This window comes from Rhinatrema bivittatum, chromosome 1, assembly GCF_901001135.1.
Source record: "Rhinatrema bivittatum chromosome 1, aRhiBiv1.1, whole genome shotgun sequence".
Classification (NCBI taxonomy): domain Eukaryota; kingdom Metazoa; phylum Chordata; class Amphibia; order Gymnophiona; family Rhinatrematidae; genus Rhinatrema; species Rhinatrema bivittatum.
In genome coordinates this window covers 553,485,073-553,500,972 of record NC_042615.1, presented here as the reverse complement: position 1 = coordinate 553,500,972, position 15,900 = coordinate 553,485,073, and the positions used below count along the sequence as shown (strand labels likewise).

Genomic DNA, 15,900 nt, shown 5'->3' with positions numbered 1-15,900 from the left:
GTGAGAAGCCAGGCTCTACCGATAAGAACCTGGACAAGGACCCAGTCCGGGGGGGAAAAAGATTGATAGCATCTCTGCTGCCGTCAGCATATTTTTACATAACATGTATGATGAAATTAAAGCACCATGGAATTATTAACTAGGTCCCATGAAGGGAAAATCTCTATGGACTTGCATCAAGGTCATTAATATTTGTTTATGGCAGTAACCGGGATGGGTTATATTCCCTCGACAGGAAAAAATGCAGTTACCTGTGATGAAGGTGGACCCGGCAGCTCTCAGTAATCTAGGAGGCTGCTTCACTCCAAAAGATGTAAGAGTTTATTTTAGTACCGGAGTTGCTAAGCAAAGTCGGAGTACTTCCTTTGCTGTTTGCAAGTTACAAAAGAGGTGCTGAAAATCTTTGATGCATCAAGCTGCACAGACAGGAGTCCTTATGCTAAGTTCCATATTAGTCCACACACTTAAACACCCTATGTAATTTGGTTTAAAGGAAAAAAAAAAATAGTCACATGAGGCTTTTCAATTGAACTGGCACCCGTCTTCTGGTGTCAAATTTTAAAAATTTCTCATGCTGAGCCAGGGTTTCTGGTGCTGGAACTTGGCAGCACATTTACAGTCTTGCTCTTATTGTTTGCAAGGGCCATGAAATAAGTCTGCCATGCATACACACATCTTAGAAGTTTCACTTTCTGCAATGAACTGGTGTTTTAGCCTCTGAGGAGCTTCAGCACAGCCCTCTAGGATGGAAGAACACAAACCGTATGACTGAGAAGGGGATTTATTTGTGTTTGCTTGCTTTATTTATTTTCATGCCTCCCATGGACTAAAGACTACGTTGATTGTCCACATTGTGGATTGATTCATGTCTGCCAGCAACGTGAAGGTGATCAGCAGCTTCTTTTATTTTTGTTTCGTTAATTGCCCTACCCTGCCTTACCCTACCCAGCCCAGAGTGAGTTACAAAGAGCCCATATCCACCAATTGTGTGACAATGGGTAATGCACAATTACAAAACATTGAAAGGCAATCATTACAGCCATGAAAAGTAAAGTAAACAAATCCTGTTACCTTTGGCACCTAGAGTAGCCGACCAAATGTGCATTGTGAAGAAGATTGACATTCTCGGAGATTCATCACTTGAAAGAATTTTGATGGCCATGATGGCTGGTTTGGTTTTTTTTTTTTGTTTTGGCTCCACTGTTAATTGACACCTAAAATCTTTCAAAACAAAAAAGCCACCAAACCAGATGTCATACAACAGTCTCTGGCTATTTCATGAAAATACACATCATCCTATGGCAAGGCTGTGCATTTCAGCTTTCTTCAGCTTGTCTCACTGATTTTTTGTTTCCTGAGCTCTCATTTAGAGTCAATTCACTTGGCCTTGGGACTCGGAAAAGTTTATGACTGAAATATATCCTGTAATTCGGCCTATAAAAAGCAATCCTATCCTACACTTTGAAAAAGGCAACTAAGAATCCTGACCCATTGGAAAAGCCAAAATAAATCCCCTTTAGGTGGGATTTGTGACCAAGGCATCTACTGTCCTTGGCAATGCTGTGATTTAGTGCGCAGTTGTGAGGCCTCTCTGTGCTGATGCATGCGCTGCTACATGGAAGCCATGTTTTGTCTGTACTCTGCTCCTATGGGCCCCCTCTACATGATAGCACACAACAAGACTTAATTCTTTTGGGGTGGTGGGGGAGAAGCAGTCAGCAACACTTTCCCCCCTTCCTGTTAATAAACTCCCCAGCCCACCTACCTTTTTTGATGTGCATTATATCGTGCATAGTTCTGACCGCATGCTAATGGGTGAGCAGTGCACTTACAGGTTGTTTCTATAGGAGTATGAAAGAAGAGACTTGTTCGGATTGTGAGAACTTGTTTGCCCTTGATATGCAAATATAAGTGGTTCTGCCAAGAAGGACAAGGTCAGGGGTTAAAATAAGCTGAGAAATTGCATTTGGTAAATGACTTGGTGTAATGTGGCTATTTCATAATTAATGTACATCATGAGTATAACTTTAATTGTAAATATTATAGCTGATTTTTGAGCCAACATTTTATTATTTGGCCTTTTCTTTAAAATTCTTTTTCCCCAATTTTTTTTCCCTAGGAAGCAGGGGATTCAAAGTGCTGAAGTAGATACGTAAATGAGATGTAGGAATTTTGGACTTCTTGCCTCCCTTTTAATCTAAGCTCATGCTGTGGTCCAGATTTCAGTAGCAATAAGCAGAGCCGTTTTACCTGTCTGCACAGGGATTGAGATCCATTCATGTTATAACAAAGCTTGTTAATGTGTTATGTGCTTGAAAGTAGATGGTTTGGTCATAAAGCCCTCCTAAAGGGGCTTTATTTTGGCTTTTCTAATAGGGTAGGATTGCTTTTCAGAAGCCAAATTTAAAGAATATATTTCAGTCATAAACTTTTCTGAATTCCAAGGCTGAGTGATTGAATTGACCCTAAATGAGGGCTCAGGAAACCAAAATCATAAAAGATTAACTGAAGAAAGCTGAAATTCACAGCTTTGCCATAAGATGTGTATTTTAATTAAAAGGCCAGAGACTGCTGCATCACGCCATCTGGTGACTATTTATTTTTTTTATTTTAGGTGTCTATTATGGGAGATGCAGGATCACCTTCAAGGGTACCTTTCCTCAGGATCTCAGTACTCATCCCAGCATACCCATTATATGGGTATTACTCATTATATGGGTATTACTCATCCCAGAATACTCATTATATGGGTATTACTCATGGGTATTACTCATTATATGGGTATTACTCATCCCAGCATACCCGTTTTATGGGTATGCTGGGATGAGTACTGAGACCCTGAGGAAAGGTACCCTAGAAGGTGATCCTGCATCTCCCATAAGTGTGTTTTCTCTTTTTTGTTTTTTGATGCAAGCTTCTGTAATAAGTGGAGGGTGCATACGTAGTGATAGGGTTCTGTTTGCTCATAGGTGTATAATTACAGTAGGATTACTTGGATTCAGAGGATAACCAACCCAGGCCCTGACTTTTATGGTCCATGGTACTGATACGTAGACATAAGGGAAAAAAGAACAAGACTGCTTCTATGGCCAAGTCCAAAAGCAAAGCACGTCAAGCACCATTGTCTGAATTTTCAAGACTGCTCCTCACTCAGTAAAAATGTTGCTTTGTTGATATATAAGGCTTGGGAGTAACCTGCACGAAGCGGCAGTTTCTACCCTTAACAGAAATATGGGGTCAGTCTACATGTAGCGGCAGTTGCTATCATAGGAAACTTGCTGGACAGACTGGATGGCCCACTTGGGTCTTTTTCTGCCATCATACTATGTTACTTGTTGACAGCCTAGATTAAATATGTAATAACTTTTTGCATGTGTTTTCTGTGTTTTTTACATCTTTTCTTGGTGGAGAGGCAACAACCTGCTTCTTTGTGCAGAGGAGAGGCCAGAGTACTGGATCCTTGAAGACAGGGTGCCCTGATTACTACCGGTACCCCTAACTAAGGGATAACTGTGAGCATGCTTTTCATCTCGTCAAGTATACTTAAGTGCTTGCATGACACTGTGTGTAAACGTGCTGACAGTCTGAATGCTCCTGTGATAGCATGGCTGCTCTGTATGACCTAGTGTCAGTCTAACCCTCAGGTCTGCATTCCTTTTATGCAAAGTGCCAGAAAAAGGGTATTCCTTCTCTTCCCCCCACCCCCCACCCCCAGTGAAATGCTATCACAGAAGGCTTCCCCCCTCCTCCACACCCTGATGAGATCCATCCAGGGTCCAGCTTCCTGTGGCCACTCATCCACCCACATATACCCATCATGCCACTTGATGAAAAAATGCCAGCACCACAATCATTTTCAAAACTCACAGGTTGACTGTGCTGATCTGAGAGATGATGTGCCAGCAGAAAGCTGGTGTGTTGGAGGTTGCCAATCTCTTGTCTAAAATAAATAAAATGTTAAACATGTTAATGCTACTTGTCTTTAGTTGCACTGCATAGTTCTAGATCAGGGTGTTGAGCTGCAATCTGGGAGGGCTGCAAACAATCTGATTTTCAGAATATGCCTAGTGAGTATACTATACATGAGAGATTTGCATGAACTGCTGCCACTGTGCATTTCATATACACGGCAGATGTTCCAAAAACTAGACTGTATTTTAGCCCTCCAGGATTGCGTTCTCAATGCATGCATCGAGAACAAGAGTGTCAGTTTTTGGTGGATTCTTGATGCTTATGTCGGGAGTGGAGGTTTCATTAGTTGGTTATTGTACATGTGATCAGCGCAGTACAAACCTCTTTCATATTTTGCTATGGCACCGTATTTCAGGGTTTATAATTGTGCTTGGACTGTAATTATGGATTGTATCAATCTTTGTTACTTTCTCAGTTATAATTTCATGCATGGATTACTCCCCCCACTGTCTTGCCAGTTTACCTTTCTTTAGTATCGTGCTAAAGGGTATGTTCTGTAATGAAGGGGGTAAGAACCTGTTAGGTTATGTTGTCTCTTCATTCACCTATGCAACGGGGCTCCTGCTTTGGCTGCTGGACGAAGGCCAAAACCCAGAGGAGTGAGAGAAGCCCTATAAGCAGTAGTTCTGCAGGACGGAGGTAAGGGCTCCACTGCTGCCTGCCGCATGGTTGATTAAGCTATGAGCGTCTTATCTTTGTGAGATAAAGATACATAGGCAGCACTGGGGGATTTTGTGTGCGAGTCATCTTAAATAATGGAATAGAGCTGCATAATGGTGCTGTTTGCGTATGGTCCATCTGCAGCTATTCCCGAGAAGAGACCCCTATGCCTGTGTGGCCGAGTAGATGACAGATTGATATGTTTGCCGACATATAGAAAGTATGTAGAATGCACTTGTATCTGTTATGAGGTCTGAGAGAGCAGACGTTCATTGATCAATTAATGCGAAAGCATGCTTAGGTGAAGATAGCAGATTTGTATGCTGCACAAGGAAAGTATTATGTCAGGTCAAAACTTTTCACAGTTGAGGCTGGGATCCCTTGCAAGAGAAGCAGCATTGCCCTCTTTGGGAGGAAAAAGTAGCCATTTTTAACCTATCGACATAAGGGCATGTATTTTTGAGAGTCGCTTTATAATATGTACACTAGATATTTTATAAATAGCCCGTACATATACTCTAACTATCCAGTTATTTTTATCTATTCTCGCTAGTTATTGTTAACTCCTAAATTGAATTCTCTACTTTCATCAACATTGTAATTTAGTATAATTTGATACAGTTTTCCTTACAGTTTTATGTTCTATGTAAAGGATACGCCCATTCTCTGGCACCTCTATTCTGTTTTATGTAAACCGGTACGATGTGCAAACTGTTATCGGTATATAAAAATGTTAAAATAAATAAATAAAAGGAAGGGTTTTTAAAACAAAAAAAAATTGTGATGAAGTGAAAGAAGAAGGCTTGTTGCAGTTAGTGTTCCTAGTTTTCTAAAAGAGTAAATAAACTTTTCTAATCAGTTTGCTTTCCTCTCGGCTTAAAACAGCTTGAGGTAGTAAGAATCTGTTTAGGTTTAGGGGTTTCCAGAGACACATAAAAAGGTGCATATTTCTGGAGCTGAATAGGCAGTAGAGGGGGCTGGGGTGGGAGGCAAAGCTATGTAAGTAGCATCCTGTCCTGTTGGAGTTTTCCCCCTTAAAACATGGATGTTTGTGGGCCAGGATCATTAGAACCACCACAGGCCATGAGGCCCCTGTGATATTTAAAGGGGTGGGTTCCAACAGGAAACTACTGCTCAGCCAGGCCAGGAGGCTTAGCAGCTGACATGGGCAAGCAGGAGCTTTAGCCAGTGCAGCCATGATAAGAGGTGCAACTCCTGAGCCAGTAGGCTCTTATGAGAGTGAATAAGAATGAGCGGAGTGAATTAAATACAAGACAACAACCATCATGTTCAATCTTATCTCTTCTGATGCATCACCGTGTAGTAATGCCCTATTACGGCTATACTGCCTGACCCGACAGCTTCGTTCAGCACAACGAGGGCTCCTGGCCATGCTCTCACTGCTTCACGCCAGGCTAAATACCACCAGAGAGTGCCCCAGTGACCTGGAATTTGTTTCCAGAAGCATTACAGATGGCAGACCATGCTACGTCCTTAAAGTCTCTGGTAAAAACATGGTTGTTCAGAAAAACTTTTTACTAAGTCTAAAGAAGGTTTTATTTTGTGCTGTATTTTGTCTAGTACTATGACTATCGATTTTATGTAAATGATGTGATTGTGTCTATGTATATCGCCCAGGATATGGGCGATTAATAAATACAAAGATGAAAATTGGGGAAGAGAGAGACCATTCCCTCTCCTCCACAGGCTGATCCTTTACCCAGTTTGGTCATAGGACTAGAGAGAGGTTTCTGATGAGACGACTTCAATGGCGTTCTAAAAGCAGCAAAAATCTTTACTCCCTCTCTGTGCACTTCAACACATCACTACCAGTATACCCAGGTTATGCATGCTTGGGAGTCTCCTTCATACACATGAACCCTGTGTCAGCAAATTGTAGTAGCAGCTTCAGGTTTTACCTATAAAATCTGAGATATGTGTGGGTTAAATCCTTTTTTTTTTTTTTTTTAATTATTACATTTTGTCCATAACTATATATCTTAATCCCACCACTGCCCCATTCCACTCCTATTTAAATAATAACAAAAAAGAAATTGGAATGTTAGCCCTTAAAAGACCAAATTGAAGACATATCTCTACATATATCAAGTGGCACTATAGAAATGTTAACTAGTAGTAATAGTGAAAGAATGCCCATGCCAGCGTGATAGCTCATCGACAATGCAAAAGACCCAGATTTAATTCCTGGGCACAGCCTTTGCTCTCTTGCGGGCCAATACAGTAAAAAAAAAAAAAAGCGGGAGAGCGTGCGATACAGTAAAAAAAATTATTTAAATTAGGCCCGGCGGTAAAAAGAGGCACTAGGGACACTAGCGCGTCCCTAGTGCCTCTTTTCGGACAGGAGCAGTTTTCAGCCCGCGAGCCGCGGGCCTATTTCAAATTTTTAATTTTTTTTACTGTGTTAAACTTTCGGGACCTCCGACTTAATATCGCCATATTAAGTTGGAGGGTGCACAGAAAAGCAGTTTTTACTGCTTTTCTGTGCACTTTCCCGGTGCCCGGAGAAATTAAGGTAGGCGCTAATTTCTGAAAGTAGAATGTGCGACTTGGCTGCACATTTTACTTACTGAATCGCGCAGGAATACCTAATAGGGCCATAAACATGCATTTGCATGTAGCGGGCGCTATTAGGTTCGGGGGGGGGGGGGGGGGGGGGTTGGACGCGCGTTTTGGAAGCACTATTACTGAATAAGGGGTAAAGCTAGCGCGTCAAACGCGCGTCCAAATGCCGGTTAACAGTGCGCTCCGGAGCACACTGTACTGTATCTGCCTGCTGGCCAGTTGGGACTGCATACAGATCCTTGCTCATTGCTCTATGGTGACACCTACTGGCTGGAACTGGATTGCATGTCTACTGAATTTGTGAGGGAATAGTTCTATGGCTCCCAGTCCAGGACTGGCACTACAATGGCTTGGATAATGAAGATTATTAAAAATAGGGTAAATAACTTGGCAAATTGTAAATGAAGTCTTATGGCATTGTTGCCTAAAAGAGGCTATTTCTGATTGAACTGCAAGCGTAAGAAACAGAAGGAAATGTTCAGGCCAAAAAAATAACTCCTCCCACCCCTATTATCAAGATTTGGCCTGTGACTTTTCAGCAGAGTCACTTTCCTCCCCCTGACAAACAAAGTCTGTCAAATCCATTAATAAAACTTCCATGGAAAACTGTTCACTTCTTCCTCAACTTGATGACAGTCATCTGTCAGTGTGGTACCCTATGCCTACTTTTTTGCTGTATGGCCACAGACCTAAATGGGTGAGGGACATTGACAAGCAGCCTTTTAAACATTTGAAAACATGTTTTCTTTTACTTATGTTACTCATGTAAGCACTGGGGCATTTTATTCAATAAGTTTGGGTGACAGACTCTAAGATCTCTTATGACCACTGTGAATGGATGAAGACTTCAGAGTATGCTACAACTGAAGGAACTATTATTGTCTTACTAGTCATAAGTATATTTGAGTGTATCTAATACGACCTTCTACCCCTGCAGCATACTGATCTGCTCCTGTTGGCTCTTTCTACAGTTGCTTTATGGCTATAGCCTGTGTAATTTTGTCCAGGTAGCCATTTTGATTATCATTATGGTTGTTGCTGTACCAGGAAAAATTAGAAAAAAAAATGACTCCAACCCCAAAATAGTGCCAAATCAAAATGTGCCCAAAAAATAAAAAGTCTAAAGACTCTGACTAAAGCTTGCAATAGAAAAGTTGCAAATCTGTACCCTCCATAAGATGCTAGTCTTAATTAAACCTAATAGATTCTATATAAAGTAATTATAGGTTATCTTAGCCTTGAGGTAGACTTTTATATAGGATAATGTGACCATGCAGTTGCTATAGCAGTCCATTAAAGTTTAATGGACAAGCATAAATGCATGTTGCTTCCACGAACAAATGGGCCCCGGCCTTCTACCAAAAACTCTGCGCTTTTCCTTCACTATGGCACTGGAGATAGTCTAAAACAGGGCTAGAAAAACTTTGTGAGACCACATTTTGTGGCTCTCATCTGCACCAGGACTGGGGAGGAGGTGGTGGTGGTCCCCTTGCTGCCCAACAGACACGTAGCACTCTGACTCCAGCCAGGCACCACGGCACCCCCTCCCCCCTTGCCTCCAAGTCGGTGCCGGATTTAGGGTTTTGCCACCCCTAGGTACCGTTGCTGCTGTTGCCCCTTAAGCCCTCCCCCTCCCTCCCACCTTGTGAGGTCAAACAACATGGGGTAGAAAGTCTAAGGAACAGCCTCACAGTTTTCTGCGGCAGCCCAAGAGTAGAATCTGTGGCATCTCCTTTTTTTCCTTTCTCCATCCCTCAGTAGAGGAGAAGATCTCTGAGATGAGGGCGAGGAGAAGGAAAGGGTGAGAGGACCAGGAATGGGGTGACAAGAAAAGGGCCGAGGTGAGAGGACTGGGGATAGGGGAAGAAGAGGGTGAGAGGACTGGGCTATGGGGGGATGGGAGATGGGCTAGAGCAAGAATCTGATATTGAGGAAGAGGGAAAGAGGGAGTAAAGAGGTTAGGGAGTGGGTTCCAGGATCGGGGGGGAAACAGGTTGAAAGGGAGGGAAGTTCTAGGATCGGGGGGACAGAATCCAAGATCAAGGGAAAGAGGATCTGAATTCTCCAGGAGGGTGGTAGATGTCCCTACCCTGCTTCAGTCCTGCTCCCTCTCTAACTTCCCACCCAATCTGTCACGCACACACAAACCTTGCACAACGCCTTTCACACACAGATACATCTTGCACTAACCTCCTCTTATCCACCGGCCTTTCTCTGCACATCCCAAAGATCCCCACTTACCCCTCCTCACCTCCACAAAATGATCTCCCTTTGCTCTGTCTGCTACAAGAATCACACCTTTCTATCCTACAGGCCGAAACAGAAAGAAACACGGGAGAGCGGGCAAGCGCACAGGTCAGTGTCCTGTGCGTGCGATACAGTAAATAAAAATATTCAAATTAGGGCCCACGGTAAAAAGAGGCGCAAGGGACATTAGTGCATCCCTAGCGCCTCTTTTTGGACCGGAGTGGCGGCTGTCAGCGGGTTTAACAGCCGAAGCTCAATTTTGCCGACATCTGTTCTCAAACCCGCTGACAGCCACGGGTTTGGAAACCGGACGCAGGCAAAATTGAGCATCCGGTTTTCAACCTGCGATCCGTGGGCCGATTTTTAATTTTTTTTTTTTAAATTTTTGATTATTTTTATCCTTTGGGACCTCCGACTTAATATCGCCATGATATTAAGTCAGAGGGTGTACAGAAAAGCAGGTTTTACTGCTTTTCTGTGCACTTTCCTGGTGCTGGCAGAAATTAACGCCTACCTTTGGGTAGGCGCTAATTTCTGAAAGTAAAATGTGCGGCTTGGCAGCACATTTTACTTTCTGAATTGTGTGGGAATAACTAATAGGGCCATCAACATGCATTTGCATGTTGCGGGCGCTGTTAGTTTGGGGAGGGGAGGGGGGGGGTTGGACGCACGTTTTTGACGCGCTATTACCCTTTACTGAATAAGGGGTAAAGCTGGTGCGTCAAACACACGTCCAATCGCGGGTGAACAAGTGCGCTCCACCGGAGCTCCACTGTATCGGCCTGCTAGTAAGGGAGAGGATGGATCAGGAAGCAGAGGTTTCTTCTCTGAGTAAGATTCAGCACAGCTGGAAGGCAGCAAATCTTCAGCCAGCCTACTCTTTTTCCCCCCCTCAAGATTTTGCCACCCTAGATACAGGCCTAGTGCTCTCAGTGAGAAATCCAAGCTCCAGCCTTCCCTTCTTTCCCTTCAGTAACCCTGGCTTCCCCTTCTGTGATGGAGGCTGGCTCCCCTTTTTTTCTCCCACTGGATTGCCTCTCTTTTTTTTTTTTGCCAGCTTGAGGTTCTCAAAGGCTTGAAATGCCATCGATGATGTTGGGCATCTGCAAGCCAGAGGTAATGGAGCTTAGGAAAAAGGTGGTAATGATCTATAGTTTGGTCCACCCCCCTGGTTTGAGACTGGGATCGGTAATTCCAGTCCTTGAGTTCTGCAAATTGGTCAGCTCTTCAAGATATCCACAATGATCCTGCAGTGCATGGAAATACCTCATATATATATTCTGACAATCCAACTGGCAGGTGCCACTTGACAAGCCTGCTCTAAAACTTTAAACTCTGAACTACCATAGTGCCCAGCAACTATACAGGATGAGAGACAATTTCTTACCTACCAGTTGAAGTACAGAGGAGTGAATCTGGAGAAGAGTTCAAGTACTCCAGCTACTATTTTGGAATCTTGACCAAAAATGTAATATCAAACAAAATGTGTCCATACACAGCAATCCCACAAGTTGGACAATCAATAACTGAATAGTATGCAGTTGGTATAATGCTATATCTTTCATAAAATCTAAATGAATGTATATATTGCTGCATTAAACACTGCAATGTGACCACAAGAAGACCTGCTGCCAAAGAAAATATTTTGGATTTTCTTTCTTTTAGGACCCTTGGGTGTTCTGCCATATACACTGCTCACAAAGCAACGGGCGCTCAGCTTGCACAGTCTCTACCTTTTTGCTTACTCCTCTCTTAGCCCCTTTGCATTCAGTGGACTCCCTGAGCCCGCTACTGCATTCACATGAATTCCTTCAGGTTGATTTGCAGTCTCTCCTGCTTAGACTGGGTGATTTCTCACTTCACTTGAGGGGCATGTTATGTAAGTTCCTAAGCTCAGTGGTAGTGAAAAGATTAGAAAATTTAAAATCCGTAAGAGCAATTCATCTAGATAGTGTTTTTGAGGCAAGACCACCTTTATAAATCCATCTTCACTACAAAAAAAAAAAAAAAAATCCTGTGCCCAGGCACTTTTAATTTCTAGCTAAGGCCCTACTGTGAAATTCATTTTCTAGCAATATTCTTAGTGCTACTGTAAAAAAAAAAAAATAAAAAAAATAAAAAAATTGCAGCAGTAATCGCCACCTTAAGATGGAATTTGATCCACAGCTACATCGCTGTTTTGTTCCCCAGCCCGCCCCGTTTTTCTGTTTTGTTTTTTTTTTCTTAGTTGTAAGCTTCCCAGCATGGGATCAAGAAATTAAGGTACAGAGGTAGCAGTGGGATGAAAAGTGTAGATGAAATAGTTAAGTTATAGTGAGCCTAACAAACGACTTCTTCAGATCTTGTTCTTCATGCTCTGTCACCTTCCATCTCTGAATCAAACTACCTGCTTACTTCTGTCATGCTTCACCTATTTCTGTATTTAAAAAGCACTAAAACCACTTGCTTCTAGATTGCTTAACTTTTCTGGTTATTGCCTTCAAGTTCTCGCTCTTTAAGAACTAAAGTGTGATAGTGTAAGTAGTGTGTACAGACGTGCATCGGACATCCACATAGCAGATCTGTGGCATCTCAATAAATAAAGACCTTTTTTTTAAGAAACCCTCTCTTTTCATCTGTCTTCTTTCTATTGTCTGGATGACTGATTATAAATGTGAATCACGTGATGGATAAAAATGATGTGGGAAGAAGCAAGACCCAAAAAGAAAAAGGGAACAAATGTTAATTGTTGAGATGATATAAAGCTAGTCTTCCTTACCTTAAACTGTGCCTTTTAAATATTAGTCTCCAAACAGAGCACAAATAATAATACGCATTTCTCTTTGTAAATGATTGGGGAAATCTACAGCTCCCCAGTGGCTCTATACTTTGAAACAACTAGACTCCAGGATCTTACCTTGTCCACCAGAGCCAAGTCCATTTGTTGTGATCCATCTCTCCCATTTCTTCATCTTGCTTCCCATGGAATGTTTCTTGCCCTTGGATTTATTTAAATAAATAAATAAATAAATAAATCAATAAATATGTGTGTGTGTGTGTGTGTACAAAAGGAAGGTTCTTTGCTTCTACAAAATTCATTTTATGAATGGCAATACAATTCTTCAACTAAATAGAAAAGATTGTTGTGCATAGAAGTACATCTTGTTGCTGATATGCATGGAAACACACTCTGTCGCTGATATATGGAAGTTCCTTTGTTTGAATTGGTATAATTTTGTATTGAGGGGGAACTATTAATATAGATATTTCTTTGTCTGTTTTTGTTTGTCTCTGTCTCTCTCTCTCCACACATATATATTTTTGCAAATTTGGTGAATAGAAAACTTTTAAAGGTGAATTTTAAACGCCCTATGTGCGTCAAAGCTGGAAGCTTTGCACAGAAGTTGGACTGGCGTGCATCATGCGGATTTTAAAAAGTGTGCGAGTATGCGTGTATTTATTTATTTATTTATTTTATTTAACTTCTTTTAATATACCGATGCTCAAGACGATGTCTTATCGTACCAGTTTACAATGGAACTCGGGGGAAACCAATTAACAACAAAAAGAAGGTTAATCCTGCGCCAGTTCTATGAGGGCCTCTATACAGAGGACAGGCCTGGGGGGCGGCTAGAAGAGGCTGATTTTTTCAAGGGGTTAACTTTACCTCAGGTGTCCTCGGATCAGCAGGTTCTCCTCAGTAGGCCCATCACGGAGGGGGAACTTAGGGGAGTCATACACACTAGTAAACCGCACAAATCCCCAGGGCCGGATGGCCTTACGGCCGAATACTATAAGATCTTGAATCCGTGTTTACTGGGCCCCTTGACGGCTTTTTTTAATAGTGCTCGGGAGCAACAAAGTTTCCCTGCGCATTTCACAGATGCACATATTGTAGTGTTGCCCAAGCCGGGGAAAGACCCTTGTCAGGCGGCCTCCTACCGCCCAATCTCTCTCTTAAACTGTGACCTCAAGCTGTATGCCAGGATCCTTGCAGGGCGTATGTCTTCCATATTGCAGAAAATTATATCTCCCTATCAAGCGGGGTTCGTAAATGGTAGAAACGCGGGAGCTCATGTCCTAAGGCTCATTTCTGCAATAGAAATGGCTCATACTTCCCATATCGAAGCCCTAGCCATAGGATTCGATTCAGAAAAGGCCTTTGATCGTGTATCCTGGGACTATATGTTCTCGGTCTTGCACCGTTTTGGGTTCCCGGCCCCGTTTATTGATGCCATCTCTATTCTATACAAATCTCCTGTGTCGTATATCCGAGCTAATGATGTAACTTCTCAAGCAATCCCACTTCAGAGGGGAGTACGCCAGGGCTGTCCATTGTCACCTATTCTGTATATATTGATTTTAGACCCTTTATTACGAAAAATTGCTGAAACTTCAGATATTAGAGGGCTCATTTATAAGCAGTGTCAATTTAAAGTCGCTGCCTTTGCAGATGACATGCTGGTTTTTTTAACCAACCCAGTGGAAGCGCTCCCAAAAGTATTACAGATTCAATCTGCCTTTGGGCAATTTGCTGGGCTTAAGATTAACATTGAAAAATCTGAGGCTTTGGATGTGTTGGGAACCTTGCGTGTCTCCTGGCCGGGCTGTTTCCCTCTGAGGTGGGTCCAAACTGCTCTTAAGTACCTGGGGGTCTATATACCGGCCAAGCCACAGCACTTGTATGATTTAAACATTGGTCCTTTGAAACAGAAATTGCTTAGCCGCTTGGACAGTTGGCGTGGAATGCCTCTTACGCTATCGGGGAAAATACTGCTATTGAAAATGATGGAAATTTCCAAATGGTTATATCTCTTCCGTATGCTCCCTGTGTGGCTAAAAAAGAAGGATGTCCTGGAAATACGTAGGAGCATCAGACGTTTCTTATGGAATGGCAAGCGAGCGCGTATTTCTCTAAACACCCTCATGACGCCCCGGCAGGAAGGGGGTCTACAGTGCCCGGATTTGGAAAGCTATAACCAGGCGAGTTTGCTTCAACATATTCGGGATTGGATTCTAGAAACGGACTTCCACTCTCCGATGGATTTATACAAAGACTGGTTGGCCCCCTATGCTCCAGGGGCCGTACTACATCTGGACCGTCGTGAGCTGCCGGTCTATATTGCACAGAGTGTGATTATCAAACCCTTACGGCTACAGTGGCATTGGCTGTGTAACCATTTCCAGCTAGATGTTCGTTTCACGGCTCACCTACCCATACGCGGCTACCCCCGCTTTGTGCCGGGTATGACTCAACATCTCTTTAAAACCTGGGCAACTCTGGGCCTCTGTTCTCTGCGGCAAGTCATGAAGGCAGACTCTGAAACGTTCCAACTTCTCAGTTTCCAGGAGTTGCAAGATCGTTATCAGCTTCCTCAGGAAGGTTTCTACGGCTACCTGCAACTGAGACATTTCTTACAAACTGAAAGCCGACTTCACGCCAGTCTGTCTCAGTCTGCAAGCTTGGGCAAATTGCTGGCTGGTGATGACGGTAAGAGGACTGCTTGTTCCCAATACTATGCTGCTCTGAAGGATCTCATTAAAAATCAAGGCTTGGTGTCGGTTGTCGCAAAATGGAACTTAATACTTCCGACTGCCACTTCAGTGGAGGCCCTGAGAGCCAGCTTTCTGAACATTCCGAATACCGTAGAAAATGTGCCCTTGTGGGAAAAACTGTACAGATTTCTGCACCAAGCCTATTATTCTCAAACCCAAGCATTCCATATGGGGGTAGTCTCCAGCAGTCGGTGCATACGCTGTGAAGACCCTTTCCCTCACTTCTATCATGGTTTTTGAACTTGCCCAGAGGTGACAAAGCTCTGGAATTTCATTGGGCGCCTAATTGTCCAGCTGTGGGGCTGGACGCCACCCATGGATCCAGAGAAGTGGCTGATCGGCCTACCTGAAAACCCAGGCGGTGCATTACCAAAATGTCAAGCGAAATTAATAGGGAAATTTATTCTGATTGCAAAAACAGCGATTCTGGCGCAGTGGACTGAACCTAGACCTCAGTATGTACCAGTGTGGAAGAAGAAGATGTCGTGGCTTATGCATATGGAGTTGCTGACTGCCCGGCAGTTTTCTGTTTCAAAATTTACAGCTACGAAGCAACTTTGGGCTGCCTATATTTTGTGGCTTCCCGAGGGCGAAAATTTTTTTTTGCCTTGCTGAGTGGACGTTGCCTTCGGGACTTGCTGGGAGGAGTGGCGGAGTGGAGGCCTCAGGATGCCTGACGGGGGCGGCAGCAGCCTACCTACAGTTTACCTTGGAGAACTATATGTTTTGATGCCTGTACGCTGTTCATGTCTATACCTCATTTACATACCTGAGGCGTTTTTCATTTTCATTTCCATTTCCATTTCCCTTTAGTTCAGTACCAGTAGGAAAAGGGGGGGGGGGGGTGGGTGGGAGGGAAAAAAAGGGGGGAGGGGCTCAATGAGTTATCTGGGGGATGGAAGA

At 43.1% G+C, this 15,900-nt stretch overlaps 1 long non-coding RNA gene across 1 annotated transcript in view; it reads left to right on the top strand.

Annotated features, from left to right (window-relative positions):
• The window catches only part of LOC115081540, a 162,990-nt gene that overhangs the window by 33,848 nt on the left and 113,242 nt on the right, over window positions 1-15,900 (top strand). The window contains exons 2-3 of the long non-coding RNA XR_003853822.1: window positions 236-313; window positions 3,413-3,512. This is a non-coding gene — a long non-coding RNA (uncharacterized LOC115081540). The remainder of the gene's footprint in view (window positions 1-235; window positions 314-3,412; window positions 3,513-15,900) is intronic.